Here is an 18870-nt window from a genome sequence, read left to right as displayed (position 1 = left end):
TTAGCTAGTGCTTTAGCTTTGTAAATGAAAGCTACATTAGCAGCAGTTCGATATGTGACTTTAGGTTACTAGTTTGTGATTATGGAATGCATAGAAAACACTTTTTAAAAATGTTTTGCGATTCTTAACTGTTAGGCCAGTGTGTATTATAAAACTCTGATATTTCACTCGCAAGCCTTGAATTTTAAGGCTTCGCCGAATGGAAAGCACTGCGGGCATTCAGTGGCTTTGTGCTTTTTTTAATACTTTCCTGCGAAATCAAATGTATTTTTTCAAGCTGTTTATCAAATTATCTGGCTCTAGTGACAGGAATAAAGGCTGTAATTTATTGCAATAAGCTGAGGAGGCTTTTTAGCAACCGTCATTTTGACACAACGCGTAGAGAAGTAGCGTAGAGTGCAGCTTAGTGCTTCGAACACTGTAAAGATTTGGGCGGAGATTTATTTACGCAGCCCAACAAAGCTAGCTCCCCCTCAGCGAGACGACTGAACAGACCAGAGAATGTACAGACGTTGTATTAGAGCTTGCGTTGCGCTGCATTATTGCTCACATGACCATAGCAAACACCACCGGGCTCAAGGGACTCCCCTGTCTCGTCCCCTTCAGGTGCGCCCGGCCGCGGACAGTATTTTTAAGGGTCTAGTTTTACAGTAACAGTATTCTATCATTTCATTGCCTGACAATGGATGTCTTGTCAGTGTTTTTAACCTCAGATAAAAAAAAAAAATACTAGTTTTTTGTGCACTTATTGACCATTGTGAGCTCTCTCTCTCTCTCTTATTCTTGGTGTGTAAGTGCATTGAGATCCCCGTTGAGGGACCTGTGTATAGTCTTGCAGCATTGGTTATAACCTGAAGAAATTACATGAAAATGAATGAACTCATAATATTGAAGATAATCTTATACTAGTAAAAAAAAAAAAAAATAACAAAAAAAGACAGTGAATCTAGTTGTTGTTTGTGGCATGGTTATGCATTAAATGGTCATGATTTTAAAAGCGAAAAACGAAAAAAATCATTCTTTTTTTCCCACGGGCGCTGTTCTGCTGATTTTGTTTTTTTTTCGTTTGTTTTCACTCTGTGCAGTATTGCCGTTTCCTGTTGCTAATGGTGTTGCTAAGCTAGCTTGCTTGCTCAGTTGTTTACCACCAGAGCAATATATTGTAGCATTTTATTTATTTCTATATGCGTTTTTCTCGAACGAATAACAAGTTAAGAAATCATTCCCGTTCTCTCCGGAAAAATCCAAAAGTGCATGAACTGCGGTTTTTAAAGTGATATGGTGTTAATATTATTACCATTATGATTCTTTTTTTTTTCCTTTTTCCTAATCTAATAAAGCCATTTTTTTTTTTTTGCAGCTGTGAACTAATGTATTGCTCTGGCTCTCATTGTCTCCTTTCGCCTGTTCGCATCCTCTTCCTCCGCCTACTGCCTCGGCCACTGTACGCGCTTTATATCTACTCGCTAAATCTAGATATAAATTATAGACGCCGCTGTTTCTTTTCTTCTTTTTCTTCTTCTTCTTTTTTTCTTTTTTTTTATAACTTACTTGCGGTCACGCGCTCTAAAATATGCATGCGACGAGATCTGTGTTTCCAAGCAACTAGCGCAGTAGTCCTTTCATAGCAACTGAAAGATATATCGGCTCGAGATTCTTGTGTTCATTCAGTCTTCATAAAAAAAAAAAACGTGGCCTTCAAACTATAACTCTTTTTTTTTGGAAACGGGGAGAGGATGGGAGCCGCTGGTTTTACCTTTAATTTAATCTTTTTTTTTTACATTATTTTCCCTGTGTCTTATTGTGATTATGATAAATGTGAGTTGACACGAATAACCCCACGTCCTTTCTCTCCATCCGTAGCCTAACGCGGTGCTACTTCAATTAATAATCAATATTTTATCAAGGAAAATGATGGAAATGTCTATAAACAGGCCATTATAAGGTATATCTGGTGAGTAAATAGATCTAAGGTCATCAAAATCTGACAAAACTTGATGGTAGTCGGTATAGCACCACAAACCGTTGGGTCTGGCCGGACATTTTGGACGTGGGGGTGAGTGTGTACTGTCTTTTTATTTCTGCTGTAATATTCTCAGTTCTATTTTTCACCATAGTAAAATTGTAGACTTTTGTACTCCACTCTCTGGTTGCTTAGTAGCGAGCTTTATCTGAATCACCTTCTCCATTTTGTACATATCTGTGCCAACAGCTTGGGCAGACAGTGGCTTTTTTATTTGTAAAGACATAAACTTGCTTGCATATATAAATAAAATGAAATAATACACTTGTGTACTTGTTAATAAGGGAACACTGTGAGTTTGCGTCGTCATTTTTTGTGTGGTTTTAAAAATGTCAGTGCATGAAGTTCTCGGGTTCGGGATGTTCGCCGGGGTTTTCCAGATGATTCGAGAGGTTTGATCGCGTTCGTGGCGATTGTGACGTCGTTTCGGTCGGAGCAGAGGGTCAACGACTCCGGAGAAGACACAGATGTTTTCCCTGGTACTTTTTCGGAAGTGACTGGATTCACAAACCGAATTGATCTCACGGCTCCTTAAATCTAACCAACGTCAAGCATAAACTAAACCAGCATCGACCTCTATAGAGTTTGCTAAGTGGTGACGTCATCGCTCCACTTCCAGGTCTAACTGAACTTTAGCACTAAAATAATTAATTGACCGATTTTACAGTAGAGGTAGTTTTGAACATCAATCCAAAATATTTTACAGTACATGCATTTAAAAAAAACAAGTGAATAATTGTCTCCTTGTGTAAACCACAGAAAGTGCATGAAAAGTCAATAATGTATGTATCTACTTTGATCAAAAACTGGATAAAGATGTGACATTTTTTATCCAACTTTATATTTTAATTGGAAAGTATCACCTGCATAAAATGAAATGGGCTGATAAAAAAAAAAATAATAATTTATACTTTCCTTGCAGACTTGAACCTATATATTTCTACAATTAATTCAATACAAAATAAAAAAAGCAGGTAAAACAATGTATATCCTAGAAAAGTACAATATTACTCCTGGCTCCTCTTAATATTTTTGCTATGAGTGTTGTTGTTTTTTCTTTCAATGACAGATCTTCCTCTGGTAAAATGTAATATATCCCTGGCACTACTTCCTCTTTGTTGTTAACAATTATAAATGTTAAAAAAAAAAAAAAAAAAAGAAACACGCAGAGGAAGAAAACTGCAGCGTGAGACCTTCAAAATAAAATAAAAAGTTTCAAAAAAAGAAAAGAACTTTAGCACTATGTTTGTTTGTTTTTTTAATTTACTATAAATCAGATGTACATATATACACTATTTACAACTTATATTCTTAAACATTCATGTTCGATTCGTTTATCCTTACTTTACTTATACGGCATAGATACAGACGGCATCTCTGGAATCGCCCATATATGGTCATGTTTGTTATTATTATGTTATATTCAAAATTATTATTTAATTATTCGAAAACTACTGTAACAAATGCTGAAATATGAATATAGTTTTCTGCTAAATAATGATACAAAGACATGGGGAGGAGCAAAGTGGTTCAACAGCCCATAAATACGTAAAAAACAGATAATGCTAACTTGATGCTACATGTTAGCATCGGGCTAATGCTAACGGTTAGCTAGCGCTTGCTACAACTGCCGTTTTTTCACTTCGACTGAACAATGTGCTGTGACAAAATATCCATATGGGCCCGATTTACACCTGACTTTATTTATGTGATAAATAAGTTCATATTCCACCAGAAAATTGGTTAAAAGAGTGAAAGGTGTTTTTTTTCTATAAAGATTCTATTTTCCCCCTCGGCGAAGCCACGCCCCCTTCTATGACAAGATGCCGTCTGTATCTATGCATCTCTGGAATCGCCCATATATGGTCATGTTTGTTATTATTATGTTATATTCAAAATTATGACGAGATGCCGTCTGTATCTATACGGCATAGATACAGACGGCATCTCTGGAATCGCCCATATATGGTCATGTTTGTTATTATTATGTTAGATTCAAAATTATTATTTAATTATTCAAAAACTTCTGTAACAAATGCTGAATTATGAATATAGTTTTCTATTAAATAATGATACAAAGACATGGGGAGGAGCAAAGTGGTAATACATGAATAACGGAGAATGCTAACTTGATGCTACATGTTAGCATCGGGCTAATGCTAACGGTTAGCTAGCGCTTGCTACAACTGCCGTTTTTTCACTTTTACTGAACAATCTGCTGTGAGAAAATATCCATATGGGCCCGATTTACACTTGACTTTATTTATGTGATAAATAAGTTCATATTCCACCAGAAAATTGGTTAAAAGAGTGAAAAAGTGTTTTTTTTCTATAAAGATTCTATTTTCCCCCTCGGCGAAGCCACGCCCCCTTCTATGACAAGATGCCGTCTGTATCTATGCATCTCTGGAATCGCCCATATATGGTCATGTTTGTTATTATTATGTTATATTCAAAATTATTATTTAATTATTCAAAAACTACTTTAACAAAAGCTAAATTATGAATATAGTTTCTACTAAATAATGATACAAAGACATGGGGAGGAGCAAAGTGGTTCAACAGCCCATAAATACATGAATAACGGAGAATGCTAACTTGATGCTACATGTTAGCATCGGGCTAATGCCAACGGTTAGCTAGTGCTAGCTACAACTGCCGTTTTTTCACTTCTACTGCACAATCTGCTGTGAGAAAATATCCATATGGGCCCGATTTACACTTGACTTTATTTATGTGATAAATAAGTTGATATTCCACCAGAAAATGGCTAAAAAGAGGGAAAATTGTGTTTCTCTAAAGATTCTATTTTCCCCCTCGGCGAAGCCACGCCCCCTTCTATGACGAGATGCCGTCTGTATCTATACGGCATAGATACAGACGGCATCTCTGGAATCGCCCATATATGGTCATGTTTGTTATTATTATGTTAGATTCAAAATTATTATTTAATTATTCAAAAACTTCTGTAACAAATGCTGAATTATGAATATAGTTTTCTATTAAATAATGATACAAAGACATGGGGAGGAGCAAAGTGGTTCAACAGCCCATAAATACATGAATAACGGAGAATGCTAACTTGATGCTACATGCTAGCATCGGGCTAATGCTAACGGTTAGCTAGCGCTTGCTACAACTGCCGTTTTGTCACTTCTACTGAACAATCTGCTGTGAGAAAATATCCATATGGGCCCGATTTACACTTGACTTTATTTATGTGATAAATAAGTTCATGTTTCACCAGAAAATGGCTAAAAAGAGGGAAAATTGTGTTTCTCTAAAGCAGTGGTTCTCAACCTTTTGGAGTCGCGACCCCCATTATAACAGTTCATTAGGATCGTGACCCCCGCCTGGGTCAGACCATGGGAAAAACAGGGACATTAACCTATATAATTCTTAAAAAGCAAAGAAAAAACAATGGCTAAAATAAAATTAATCAAATTTACAACAAATAATAGCACCCTGGTAACATAGCATGTATGCTACAATACCATAATAATAATATATATTTGTATCTATATGCTCTGGCGACCCCCCAAATCTGGCTCACGACCCCCTTGGGGGTCCCGACCCCCAGGTTGAGAACCCCTGCTCTAAAGAGTCTATTTTCCCCCTCGGCGAAGCCACGCCCCCTTCTATGACGAGATGCCGTTTGTATCTATTTTACAGATTCCATTTTTAGCAGGCCATTAACTCATCAACACTAAATAACAAAAACAAAAAAACAAAACAACAGAAATGAAAATGACAGCATTAATGAATGAATCAATTCTTCATACATGTTGCTTAGGTTTATTGATTTTTTGTTTGTTATACGTTTGGTAACGTCCAAGTGGTTTTTAATCTCGATCAGGAGTACTTTGAATATGGGTTTGGATTGTGAGAATTTGGCTTTGTGTATATGATATTTCCCTAATAGAATAAATAGGTCGACTATAACTTCAGCACTATGTTTTGTTTGTTTGTTTGTTTGTTTGTTTACTTTATTGTCCCCGTAGGGAAATGTGTCCTCTGCATTCAAGCCAGGCTGATGGTCAGAATCACCTGGCTGGAGGATTCACCTATTGCACATGTTTTTAGTGGTAGGGGAAACTGTAGTACCCAGAGGAAACCTGCGCAGACACGGGGAGAACATGCAAACTCCACACAGAAAGGCTCCGTCCTGGTTGGAATCGAACCCGGGACCTTCCAGCTGTGCAGCGGAGGCGCAACCGTGCGTATTCATTTGAACCTGCTGTAGAGCCGACTCAGACACAGAAATATTACATTTGATTTTCTTTAGTGATGCTTTTCTGACATTAATTATCAAATCCAAATCCATACACAATGAAGGCTTATTTTAAACATCAAATTATCTTCATTTTGCCTGGAGAAACTGTGAGATATATTATTCTAATTCGGTGTAAAGCAGTTGTTGGCGTGTTATTTCAGCAGGAGATTCAGATTAAGTTGCTGCCACCCCCAAAATCACTCAACACCAACACCAACAACTCAGGGACCCCTATCTGTAAAATGTAATTAGCATTTATAATAATTTAAGGTCCTCTCCTGGAGCCGCCGCCTTAACGTGGTTGAGGTCATAATTTTAACATTGCTATGTTCAAATTATAAATGAATAAGTATCCCAGTGTGTTCAGTTATGAGTGTGACGTATATTCTTCCTAAACTACTTGGGAGGTAATGGTAAACCTATAGGACAAGGAATGTTGTAACCTATAAGTTATTCTATTAAGGAGTTACTTAGAGTATCAATTATTAAGAGACTGGGCTAGATCAGAAGTTCTAAATTCGGCTCTAGGAATGGAGTAATGAAGACTGAACACAAGGATTAAGTTTAAGTGGTACCAAATAATATATTGTGATAAAGGAAAAAATAAACAAACATGTGTATCAACAATATTCGAATGGCCATTCACACATTTCACAGTGCATCAATTTTCAATATGTACAATATTTACACTCTCTTCAAAGTCTCCTTTCTACCAACGATGGTATTAAGCAACAGGTGGACAAGTTCATACGGCCCCACAACTTCCACGTTGGGGTGGCCAAGTCCAGGGGGTTTGGTGAGGGGAAGTAACAGTTTGTAAAAGGACCGCGATGAACGGGTTGCGATGTTGGTGACCAAAAGAAACAAAAATAGAGAGGGCGGCTGCTGAGGAGCCTCCTACCAGCCCGGGGTTCGGTTGGGTGAATTCAGTTCAGCTCATTCAGTTCATTTGGATCCAGGTTCAACGTTTCAAACAGGCTCTAGCTCGGGCTCTAAGCTCGCCATCAACCTGGCCTGTGTAAAAGGACAGGACCAGTTAAGTTTCTAGTGCGCACAAATACATTCAAATACTAAATGCTAAATATCAAGTATCAAAATAGCAAAACATTTTCCTTATTGTACAATAGATTGATTCAATGCATAAATTAGAATAGATAATACAATAATTGTTATATTAAAATATTCATCACTCTAATAATCTCAAAATGTAAACACCGCATCCACAAATAAGGTGCGTAGCAGACACAGTGGTTGACTGGACTGCATCGTAAAGTGCCTTGGATGCGTAGCATTAACACACATCAAAACATTAACCATATGCTAAAGAAGCAGCAGTACATTCATGATAACACAACTCAGAACCAATGGACAATGGGTCACAGTGATACCATTTCACTTAGTTAGTTATATTCGGAGAAACGAGCACGTGAATGCCAAGCGCTCCCTTGAAAACAAATGCAGCGGCTAGGCTACGAAAAGCTACAGACGCGACTTACCAATTCCGCAGATAAACGCAAGCACAAACACTCCCGCGCGACGACCCACGGCTCCGGTAGTCGGCTCCTACAGTTCAACATATAGCATTTCAGTGTAGAAGACTGATTCATGATTAACGCGTAAAACCAACACATACCTGCAGCAACCTCAGACAGCGTCTCGCTCTCGCTCTTACCGGTAGCTACCCACTACCAGCTATTATGCTAGTCTGATAGCCGCGCTAGGTCACGTGACCATGTGACGCAATGACGCGCACGTAACGTAAACGCACACAACGTAACCGGCAACCAATAGAAAGGATATAAGAATATTTAATAGTGTTTTGTCACCTGGGTTACAATGTGTTTTTCTATCTATACATAGCTGTCCAGCCACCATGACAGTGACGGACACTTGGCTTCACAGACAGACGGTCTGTCTCAACTAACCCCACCGAGAAGAGCTGCTTTTACTTGGAATTTGGGCCAGCCTATCCATGTTTTAGGATACGCCCTAAACATACCTCATTTGCATACTAGGATAAAAAAAAAACCATGCCTATCGTTGTTCTTTGTGAAAACTTGCTCTATGCTCTTCTCCCAGTAAATATGTTCTCTAAATCCACTCGATTGTCCCCAGTTGTTCTTCACGTCTCATGATTTCAGTGGTGGAGGGGTTTGAGCGCCCGAATGATCCTGGAGCTCTGTTGGCGGGGGCTTCGTGCCTCTGGTAGGGTCCCCCATGGCAGACAGGTCCTAGGTGTCAGGGGTCAGACTAAGAGCGGGTCAGAAGTTCCTTATGAGAGACCAACAGGCCCGGTTAGAACCATGAGGCCGTCCTTCTGTGGACCCACCACCTGCAGGAGGAGCCACAAGGGGCAGGTGCAACTCCAACAGCTGCTCCCACGACCCGGCAACGGACAAGTGGAAGAAAATGGATGGATGGATGGATGGATGTGGATGGATGATTGGATGGATGGATGATGGATGGATGGATGGATGGATGGATGGATGGATGGATGGATGGATGGATGGATGGATGGATGGATGGATGGATGGATGGATGGATGGATGGGGAGGTGGATGGATGGGGAGGTGGATGGATGGATGGATGATGGATGGATGGATGGATGGATGGATGGATGATGGATGGATGGATGGATGGATGGATGGATGGATGGATGGATGGATGGATGGATGGATGGATGGATGGATGGATGGATGGATGGATGGATGGATGGGGAGGTGGATGGATGGATGGATGGATGGATGATGGATGGGGAGGTGGATGGATGGGGAGGTGGATGGATGGATGGATGGATGGATGGATGGATGGATGGATGGATGGATGGGGAGGTGGATGGATGGATGGATGATTGGATGGATGGATGGATGGATGGATGGATGGATGGATGGATGGGGAGGTGGATGGATGGATGGATGATTGGATGGATGGATGGATGGATGGATGGATGGGGAGGTGGATGGATGATGGATGGATGGATGGATGGATGGATGGATGGATGGATGGATGGGGAGGTGGATGGATGGATGGATGATTGGATGGATGGATGGATGGATGGGGAGGTGGATGGATGATGGATGGATGGGGAGGTGGATGGATGGATGGATGGATGGATGGATGGGGAGGTGGATGGATGGGGAGGTGGATGGATGGATGGATGATTGGATGGATGGATGGATGGATGGATGGATGGATGGGGAGGTGGATGGATGATGGATGGATGGATGGATGGATGGATGGATGGATGGATGCATGGATGGATGGATGGATGGATGGATGGATGGATGGATGATGGATGGATGAATGGATGGATGGATGGATGGATGGATGATGGATGGATGGGGAGGTGGATGGATGGATGGATGGATGGATGGATGATGGATGGATGGATGGATGGATGGATGGATGGATGATGGATGGATGGGGAGGTGGATGGATGGATGGATGGATGATGGATGGATGGATGGATGATGGATGGATGGATGGATGGATGGATGGATGGATGGATGGATGGATGGATGGATGGATGGATGGGGAGGTGGATGGATGGATGGATGGATGGATGGATGGATGGATGGATGGGGAGGTGGATGGATGATGGATGGATGGATGGATGGATGGATGGATGGATGGATGGATGGATGGGGAGGTGGATGGATGGGGAGGTGGATGGATGGATGGATGATTGGATGGATGGATGGATGGATGGATGGATGGATGGGGAGGTGGATGGATGATGGATGGATGGATGATGGATGGATGGATGATGGATGATGGATGGATGGGGAGGTGGATGGATGGATGGATGATGGATGGATGGATGGATGGATGATGGATGGATGGATGGATGATGGATGGATGGATGATGGATGGATGGATGGGGAGGTGGATGGATGGATGGATGGATGGATGATGGATGGATGGATGATGGATGATGGATGGATGGATGGATGGATGGATGATGGATGGATGGGGAGGTGGATGGATGGATGGATGATGGATGGATGGATGGATGGATGGATGGATGGATGATGGATGGATGGATGGATGGATGGATGGATGGATGATGGATGGATGGATGGATGGATGGATGGATGGATGGATGGATAATTTAAGGTGCAAAACATTTAAAATGTGGTTTAATTATGTTGGTTCGGATACTGTATTGTGATCAACAATACGTCAAAGTCAATGTCAGAAAAATATTGTCTCAAAATCATCTTGCGGCTCCCACTTTGGGGTCCCGACCCGCACTTTGGGAACCACTGGTCTATGGAGCTCTCAACAGTTTGGACCCGGAAGAAGCTTATTATTGTATTTGACGTCACACTGAACAGACGTAAAGCGGCTCCAGCTCCGTTTTACATCACAGGTTGTTTACGGTGACGTCATGTGAAGAATCACTAGTAAATCAGGATCAATGTTATAAATCGAAAATTATGAGCAACACTTGACAGTAGCAGGTAGCAGTCAAAGTACTTGATTTCATTACTTGTGTAAAAGTACAGATATTACAGGTAAGACATGACTGTATTCAAAGAAGAAAGTACAAATCAGTTTAAAGCAGTACTAGCTAACTCATGCCCCTAGAGGCCATAAGCGCAACTGCCGGTGTTGTAGCATGTTGTGATTTTTAAACATATTAATTGTCCTGAGAGTAAATACTACACTGACAGAAAAGACAAAGGGACAGAGGGATATTGTACATCCACTTACACAATGGAGATCATTTTTTTCACTCAAACCTGGCTGTAAATACCGTTTAAGTGTCGCTAGCCGCAGTTAGCTTTGCCCGTTAGCCTGCTAGCTTCTTCTTCGTGATTCCATTAGTGTGTAATTGGACAATAGTTCACATGTGCTGGAGGAGAAGACAAAGAACTCTGTGACAGTTTTTGTTTCATGTGGATTCTTCCAGTAATGAGTGAGATATTAACCAAAAAACAAACAACAAATCTGCAGTTCGCCAGTTACCATAGTTACCACTGAATTTTCAGTTGCTCCACCTCAATTTTTAACTATACAGACGGCATCTCTGGACTCGCCCATATATGGTCATGTTTTAAAACAGTTAGGGGGGAAAACAATTTGGATAAAAATCTAAACTTTCTCAAATTATTCAAAAACTACTTTAACAAACGCTGAATTATGAATATAGTTTCTACTAAATAAAGATACAAAGACATGGGGAGGAGCAAAGTGGTTCAACAGCCCATAAATACACGAATAACGGAGAATGCTAACTTCATGCTACATGTTAGCATCAGGCTAATGCTAACGGTTAGCTAGTGCTAGCTACAACTGCCGTTTTTTCACTTCTACTGAACAATCTGCTGTGAGAAAATATCCATATGGGCCCGATTTACACTTGACTTTATTTGTATGTGATAATTAAGTTCATATTCCACCAGAAAATGGCTAAAAAGAGTGAAAATTGTGTTTCTCTAAAGATTCTATTTTCCCCCTCGGCGAAGCCACGCCCCCTTCTATGACTGTAAGGGCTGTAACTTGGCTGTAAATACTGTTTAAGTGACGCTAACCCGCAGTTAGCATGCTAGCTTCTTCTTCGTGATTCCATTAGTGTGTATTGGTGACTCTGGTCCGGTAGCAGTGAAGTTGCAAATGTGGTTTTCTGGCCACACACACCGGGGGGAGATCATCCCATTAACTCTTACCCCCAGAGGGACTACGAAAAGGATTTATTAAGATAAACAAGTTACTCAGTACTGCTTAGTACTTTCGCATACAAACACTGACAGTCATATTTTTCACCTCTCCGTGTTCAGTGGACTCTCAGCAACACATCCATCCACTTCCATTTCAAATCAACAGATCCGAGCTCAAAAAGCAAACCACAATATGTCAATTCCTCATAATTCACTGTACATATTTTGGTCATTGACAAATAAATGCTATTGTGTCATGTTTTTGAAAAACAATGGTGTTCATTTTTAGACAGGGGATACAATTTGTTTTTGTTTTATTTGGCACAATTTGGCACAATTTGGCACAGTTAGATTCTGCTAGTTCTACTGGTATTGTGTTGACTACAGGGAGCACACATTATATACATTTCTTCCATTTCTGTTCTTTTTCGCTCCAGCACAGACAGAGGAAGAGCATTTTTAGGTGCAAATATGTGTTTTTCAACTAATTTTTACTTACAAACTGTCATTTTAAAAAACATTTTTCACTTCAACAAAAAGTCCCATAGGATTAACTTCATTTTGGTACCGAGATTCGCCATCTACCCTTTGTAGAGGCAGAGTTAAACCCAAATAAACACATGTATTGCATTTTTGGGGAAAAGGGCCTTGAACAAGAAAGGGTTAAGATTCGGCACCAGCCCACAATCCTTCAGGTTTGTGGCTTTGGGCAGGGGCAGGGTCGAGCTGATGGGCTGATAAACAGTATGTGTGGGGGTTTCATACACTGTTCTCCAAACCCCACCTGCTGTGACATGGAGTGGAATATAGATTTTTTCAATTGAAGTGGAGTCAAGGTTATAAGTTCTCAACCAAAAGCAGCCCTCACGTAAAACACAGATCCTCCAAGACTTAAAAACAGTACAGAGCTTCATCAGTGCATATCTGACATACTACAGTGTCTTTGTGCTTCACTGTGAACACCGTTTTACATCTCAGGATACTTTTCCCGAGTCGGCTGTACTGTAGACTTGACTGTAGGCTGTTATATCACCCGATGTTCTTGCATGAATGAGGCTCCGGTCGAACACAGCAGGTAACCATGGAGACAGAGCGAAGCCCGAATTACGTGACTAACGCTAAAGGCCAGATCTGACAGTGTGTTTCGATGATTATCTCCTCTGTGCATGAAAAAAGACGGCGGTTCGGAAATACCATGGAATAATAATGACGCAGATCTGATGTGGACGGTGTTGTGTTAACGAGGGGGGATTATGCTTTTTTCAGTCACACGGCACCAGTCTATATCACACTACAATGATGAGCAAACCTTCTGTTGGTCTGTAAATGCAGTAAATTAGAATAACTGCCTTGTATAAAATTGCTCTCTCAAAATGGCTGTAGTGAATGTCTTGAAATAGGCCTCTGTCTCTTTAAAGGAACCTTAGCTTTGACGAGTTCTTTAGTTCTTCCCCCGTGCCTTCAGTCACGTAAACACAGCGCAGACGGCGTTAGCATTTAGCCTCTCCCTCTCTCCTCTATAGCTCCAAAACAGGTCCAGATAGAAGCTACCAAGCTCTTCCACGTTTTCCCTATTTAAATATGGCTACGTGAAGTGTTCCACTACAAAGTATAATTACACAAAATTAAACAATGTGGATTTTCTAAGCGGATAAAAGGGGGGACTATATTGTAAGGCGTAATAATACCAGTAGTTTGGCATCCGCACAGTAAAGTGGAGATTACTGCACGGATTTTGAAATCTAAATGGATCTTTTTCCTCACGTCATCAGATTTTTTTCTATCTTTTTTTTTAGGGGGTATTCAACTCATTGTGTAGCTTTTTTGTCTTTTTTTTTTTTTTTTTGATCTTTTTTTGTCACATTTTTGTCACATTTTTTGTCTTTTTTAATCAATTTTTTGTCATTTTTTGTCATATTTTTGTCATTTTCTCGTCACTTTTTTGTCAAGGTTTTCTCACATTTTGTCACATTTTTTTGTCTTTTTTAATCCATTTTTTGTCATTTTTTTGTCACTTTTTTGTCATTTTTTGGTCAATTTTTAAAAAATCTTTTTTTGTCATTTTTTGTCACATTTTTTGTCTTTTTTAATCCATTTTTTGTCATTTTTTTGTCACATTTTTGTCACATTTTTGTCACATTTTTTGTCTTTTTTTGTCACATTTTTGTCATTTTCTCGTCATTTTTTTGTCAAGGTTTTCTCACATTTTGTCAAATTTTTTGTCATTTTTTGTCACATTTTTTGGTCAATTTTTTATCTTTTTTTGGTCATTTTTGTCACATTTTTGTCATTTTCTCTTCACTTTTTTGTCAAGGTTTTCTCACATTTTGTCACATTTTTTGTCTTTTTTTAATCCATTTTTTGTCACATTTTTTGTCACATTTTTTGGTCATTTTTTTCATAATTTTTTGTCATTTTTGTCACATTTTTGTCATTTTCTCGTCACTTTTTTGTCACATCTTCATCATTGTTTTCGTCTCAGTTCTGTTGCTATTTTCACACCTTTTTTCCAGAAGCTTTTGGACTGGGGTTAAGCCAAACTGGAGAAAATGTGCTCGGTTCAGGTGGGAGTTAAGGGGTTAAACACGCTGGTCTTTGTCCTGTACGATTACGAAGTTTGAGCCTGAGTCTTTGATGGACAGGCCCTGGAGAATGTGGAGGCTCTGCCCGGTCCGCCCGGAGCTTCACGCCTTTTTGTCCTCTTTTAGAACATGCTCTGTAGGAGGAGCAGCCATCATGAATATTCTCTCCATTGAGTAATTAATGTAAATGAGGAGTGAACAATGACAGTTTATTAATATGCAGTCAATGAAGATCATGCTCCCGTTACATTTACTCAACATGTAGCCTCATTTTATCAAGAAATTGTACTTAGAGTAGTTCATTCAGTTCTTTTTACTTCTACTTGAGTAATATTCTAATGAAGGGTCTTTGCGCCTCTTACCACCCGCCTAAAAAAACAAGAAACTGATCTTTTTCCTCGCGTTGTTGCTGTGTTGTGTCACCTTTTGTATGTTGAGTTTTTGTCACTTTTTGGTTGAACTTTTTGTCACATTTTTTTGAGTTTTTGTCAAAAATTTTTGAGTTTTTGTCACATTTTTGTTTAATTTTTGTCACATTTTTGTTGAGTTTTTGTCATTTTTTTGTTTGATTTTTGTCACATTTTTGTTGAATTTTTGTCATTTTTTTGTTGAATTTTTGTCACATTTTTGTTGAATTTTTGTCACATCTTTGTTGAATTTTTGTCACATTTTTGTTGAATTTTTGTCACATCTTTGTTGAATTTTTGTCACATTTTTGTTGAATTTTTGTCAAATTTTTTTGAGTTTTTGTCAAATTTTTTTGAGTTTTTGTCATTTTTTTGTTTGATTTTTGTCACATTTTTGTTGAGTTTTTGTCATTTTTTTGTTTGATTTTTGTCACATTTTTGTTTAATTTTTGTCATTTTTTTGTTGAATTTTTGTCACATTTTTGTTGAATTTTTGTCATTTTTTTGTTGAGTTTTTGTCATTTTTTTGTTTGATTTTTGTCACATTTTTGTTTAATTTTTGTCATTTTTTTGTTGAATTTTTGTCACATCTTTGCTGAATTTTTGTGATTTTTTTGTTGAATTTTTGTCACATTTTTGTTGAATTTTTGTCACATTTTTTTGCTGAATTTTTGTCATTTTTTTGTTGAATTTTTGTCATTTTTTTGTTGAGTTTTTGTCATTTTTTTGTTTGATTTTTGTCACATTTTTGTTGAGTTTTTGTCATTTTTTTGTTTGATTTTTGTCACATTTTTGTTTAATTTTTGTCATTTTTTTGTTGAATTTTTGTCACATCTTTGCTGAATTTTTGTGATTTTTTTGTTGAATTTTTGTCACATTTTTGTTGAATTTTTGTCACATTTTTTTGCTGAATTTTTGTCATTTTTTTGTTGAATTTTTGTCACATTTTTGTTGAATTTTTGTCACATTTTTGTTGAATTTTTGTCACATTTTTGTTGATTTTTTGTAACATTTTTGTTGAATTTTTGTCACATTTTTGTTGAATTTTTGTCACATTTTTGTTGAATTTTTGTAACATTTTTGTTGAATTTTTGTCATTTTTTTGTCACATCTTTGTTGAATTTTCGGTGTTTTTTCCCCAAGAAGCTTTTTGCTTAGGGTAAAGCCAAACTGGAGAAAATGGGATCCGTTCAGGTGGGAGTTCAGAGGTTAAGTATAACAAAAGCCCCAGACCCTCTTCCTGTGATCACTTTTCCACCATCACGGCCTCCACGTGTCGTGTCCCCAGATGCCGCCGATGCTAAAAGAATAAAACCGTTACGTAATGAGCCTTCTGCCCAGTGAGACGCAACGTAACAACATATTTTCCACACATGACTTAGTGTCTATAAATAAAACTCTTTCTTTACAAAATGAACGAAGCAACAAAGCTGATTCTGTGGGTTAGAAATAAAGACTGAATGATTCATTAGTTATGGTAATTTCCACTGCATATTTAGCTCCACTGAAGCCTTTTCTCACCGGGTGTTTTGTTTCTTTTATGAACAGGGGGAAACTGCACCACCTGGCGGACGTTTTAGGAACGCGTCAGTGACAAAGGGAGTGGCTGAGGAACTGGCTTCAGTATTATTCTGACGGGAAGAGACATTTGTTCACGTTTAGTCCGCACGGTTTGCCACAGTTTGAAAAGAAAAGCATCAAAAATAGCGACGAGGATGAAAACGGAACAAAAACGTGCCGGAAAAGCAAGAAAAAACGTGACAAAAAAAGCAACGATAAAAAAGCTATGAAAAACCCAACAAAAAATCCACAGAAACACGACAAAAATGTGACGAAAACACAACTACAAAGCAACAAAAAAAGAGGCAAAGAGTGAAAAAAAAAAACATGACAAAAAGATAACAAAGCAACGGAAAAAAAAGCAATGAAAAACCAACAAAAACATGACAAAAAAAGAGACGAAAACACAACAAAGCAATGAAGAAAAGCAATGAAAAACAAAATAGCCATAATAACGTAACAAAAACACAAGACAGTGACGAATACACGACAAATACACGCAAAAAACATGACAAAAATGTGACAAAAAATGACAAAAAATGTAATTAAAAAATGTAACAAAAAAAAGATTAAAAAAAGACCAAAAATGATTAAAAAAGACAAAAAATGTGACAAAAAATAACAAAAAAATTACAAAAAAGGACAAAAAAAGTACAAAAAAATGTGACAAAAATAACAAAAAAATGACAAATAAATGACAAAAAAAGGACAAAAAAATTACAAAAAATGTGAAAAAATATATTTAAAAAAAATTAAAAAAGACAAAAAATTATTAAAAAAGACAAAAAATGTGACAAAAAATGACAAAAAAATAACACAAAAATAACAAAAAAATTATTTAAAAAAGACACAAAAAATGACAAAAAATGACAAAAAAAAGATTTAAAAAAATTGACAAAAAAATTACAAAAAAATGTGACCAAAAATGGATTAAAAAAAGACAAAAAAGCTACAACAACAGTTATTCCCTAAGTCCGGGACATCGCGGCCCCCTTAATGATCCAAAAATCTCTCTATAATAATAATGCATTTACTCTGTATATAATATTTTACAGTTAAAATTACATTAAAAGCAACATCTAGCAATGGCTGTAGATTCATTAACCTCTTAACTCCCGCCTGAACCGAGAGGATCTTTTTCCTCACCTCAGATTTTTTTTCCATCATTTTTTTGTTGGATATTCAACTCATTTTTGTAACTTTTTTGTCATTTTTTTTTCACAATTTAGTCATTTTTTCGTCCATTTTTTTTATCACATTTTTCTCGCATTTTTGTAATTTTTTTGGTCATTTTTTTGTTTTGTTTTTTGGTCATTTTTGTAATTTTTTGTCACATTTTTGTCATTTTTTTGTCACATTTTTTGTAAATTTTTTGTCTCATTTTTGTCACATTTTTGTAATTTTTTGTCATATTTTTCCAGCATATTTGTAATTTTTTTGTAATTTTTTTGTTTTGTTTTTTGGTCATTTTTTGGTCACATTTTTTGTAAATTTTTTGTCTCATTTTTGTCACATTTTTGTAATTTTTTGGGTCATTTTTTGTCACATTTCCATCATTGTTTCGTCTCAGTTTTGTCGCTATTTTCCCACCTTTTTTCCAGAAGCTTTTGGATTGGGGTAAAGCCAAACTGGAGAAAATGTGCTCGGTTCCGGTGGGAGTTAAGGGGTTAAAGTTTTATAATAAAGCAAATAAATGTCATTTATACCATGGTCTGGGTGAATACTGGATTCTGATTGGCTGGTGCATTATTTTGGTGTAACCGCACACGTAGTCCGGTAGTTAAATCACTGGGATATCACTCCGCTGTGGCGTCGCCATAGCAACGCATGACACAGCTGAATCAGATAAAGGCATAATTAGTGACTGACAGGAACGTATGAGATGGATTTGGTTTAATTTCAACGTTTTTGGCCAAAACAAAGTGTTTGCTAAATGTTTGTAGAGGAGAGTGAGCAGCTAGGTTAGCTACTGTTAATAACATACGAGCTTTACATTTCTATTGGAAACGGTTAAGGCTATTCATCATTTTCAGGCGTACATAAAATGATCCTGCATTGAAGCATATTTGTCTGGATTAGTAAAGTCAAACATAAAAGTTTCAGTTGGGGGGGCCCAGGTGTGAGCGACTCCACCGCAGCTGTTTCCATAAACAGTTGAGCTGGTTGAGCTAGCTAGCTTTAGCTTCAGGTTAAACCTTGTAAAAGGTAAATAACTCCTGCCCACGAGTGCCGCATATCGGTGTTTACTTCCAGGGAAAAGTGTTTCCGGGTTAGTCCTGTTGTGTTGTGATTCTGTGCTGATGTTGTGTCGTTGAGCCTGACTGAGATCCTCGTAATAGCTGCGGAGAATGACTCGCTCTGA

This window comes from Gobius niger (genome assembly GCF_951799975.1).
Source record: "Gobius niger genome assembly, chromosome: 3".
Taxonomy (NCBI): Eukaryota; Metazoa; Chordata; class Actinopteri; order Gobiiformes; family Gobiidae; genus Gobius; species Gobius niger.
Note: the sequence above shows the minus strand (reverse complement) of the source record.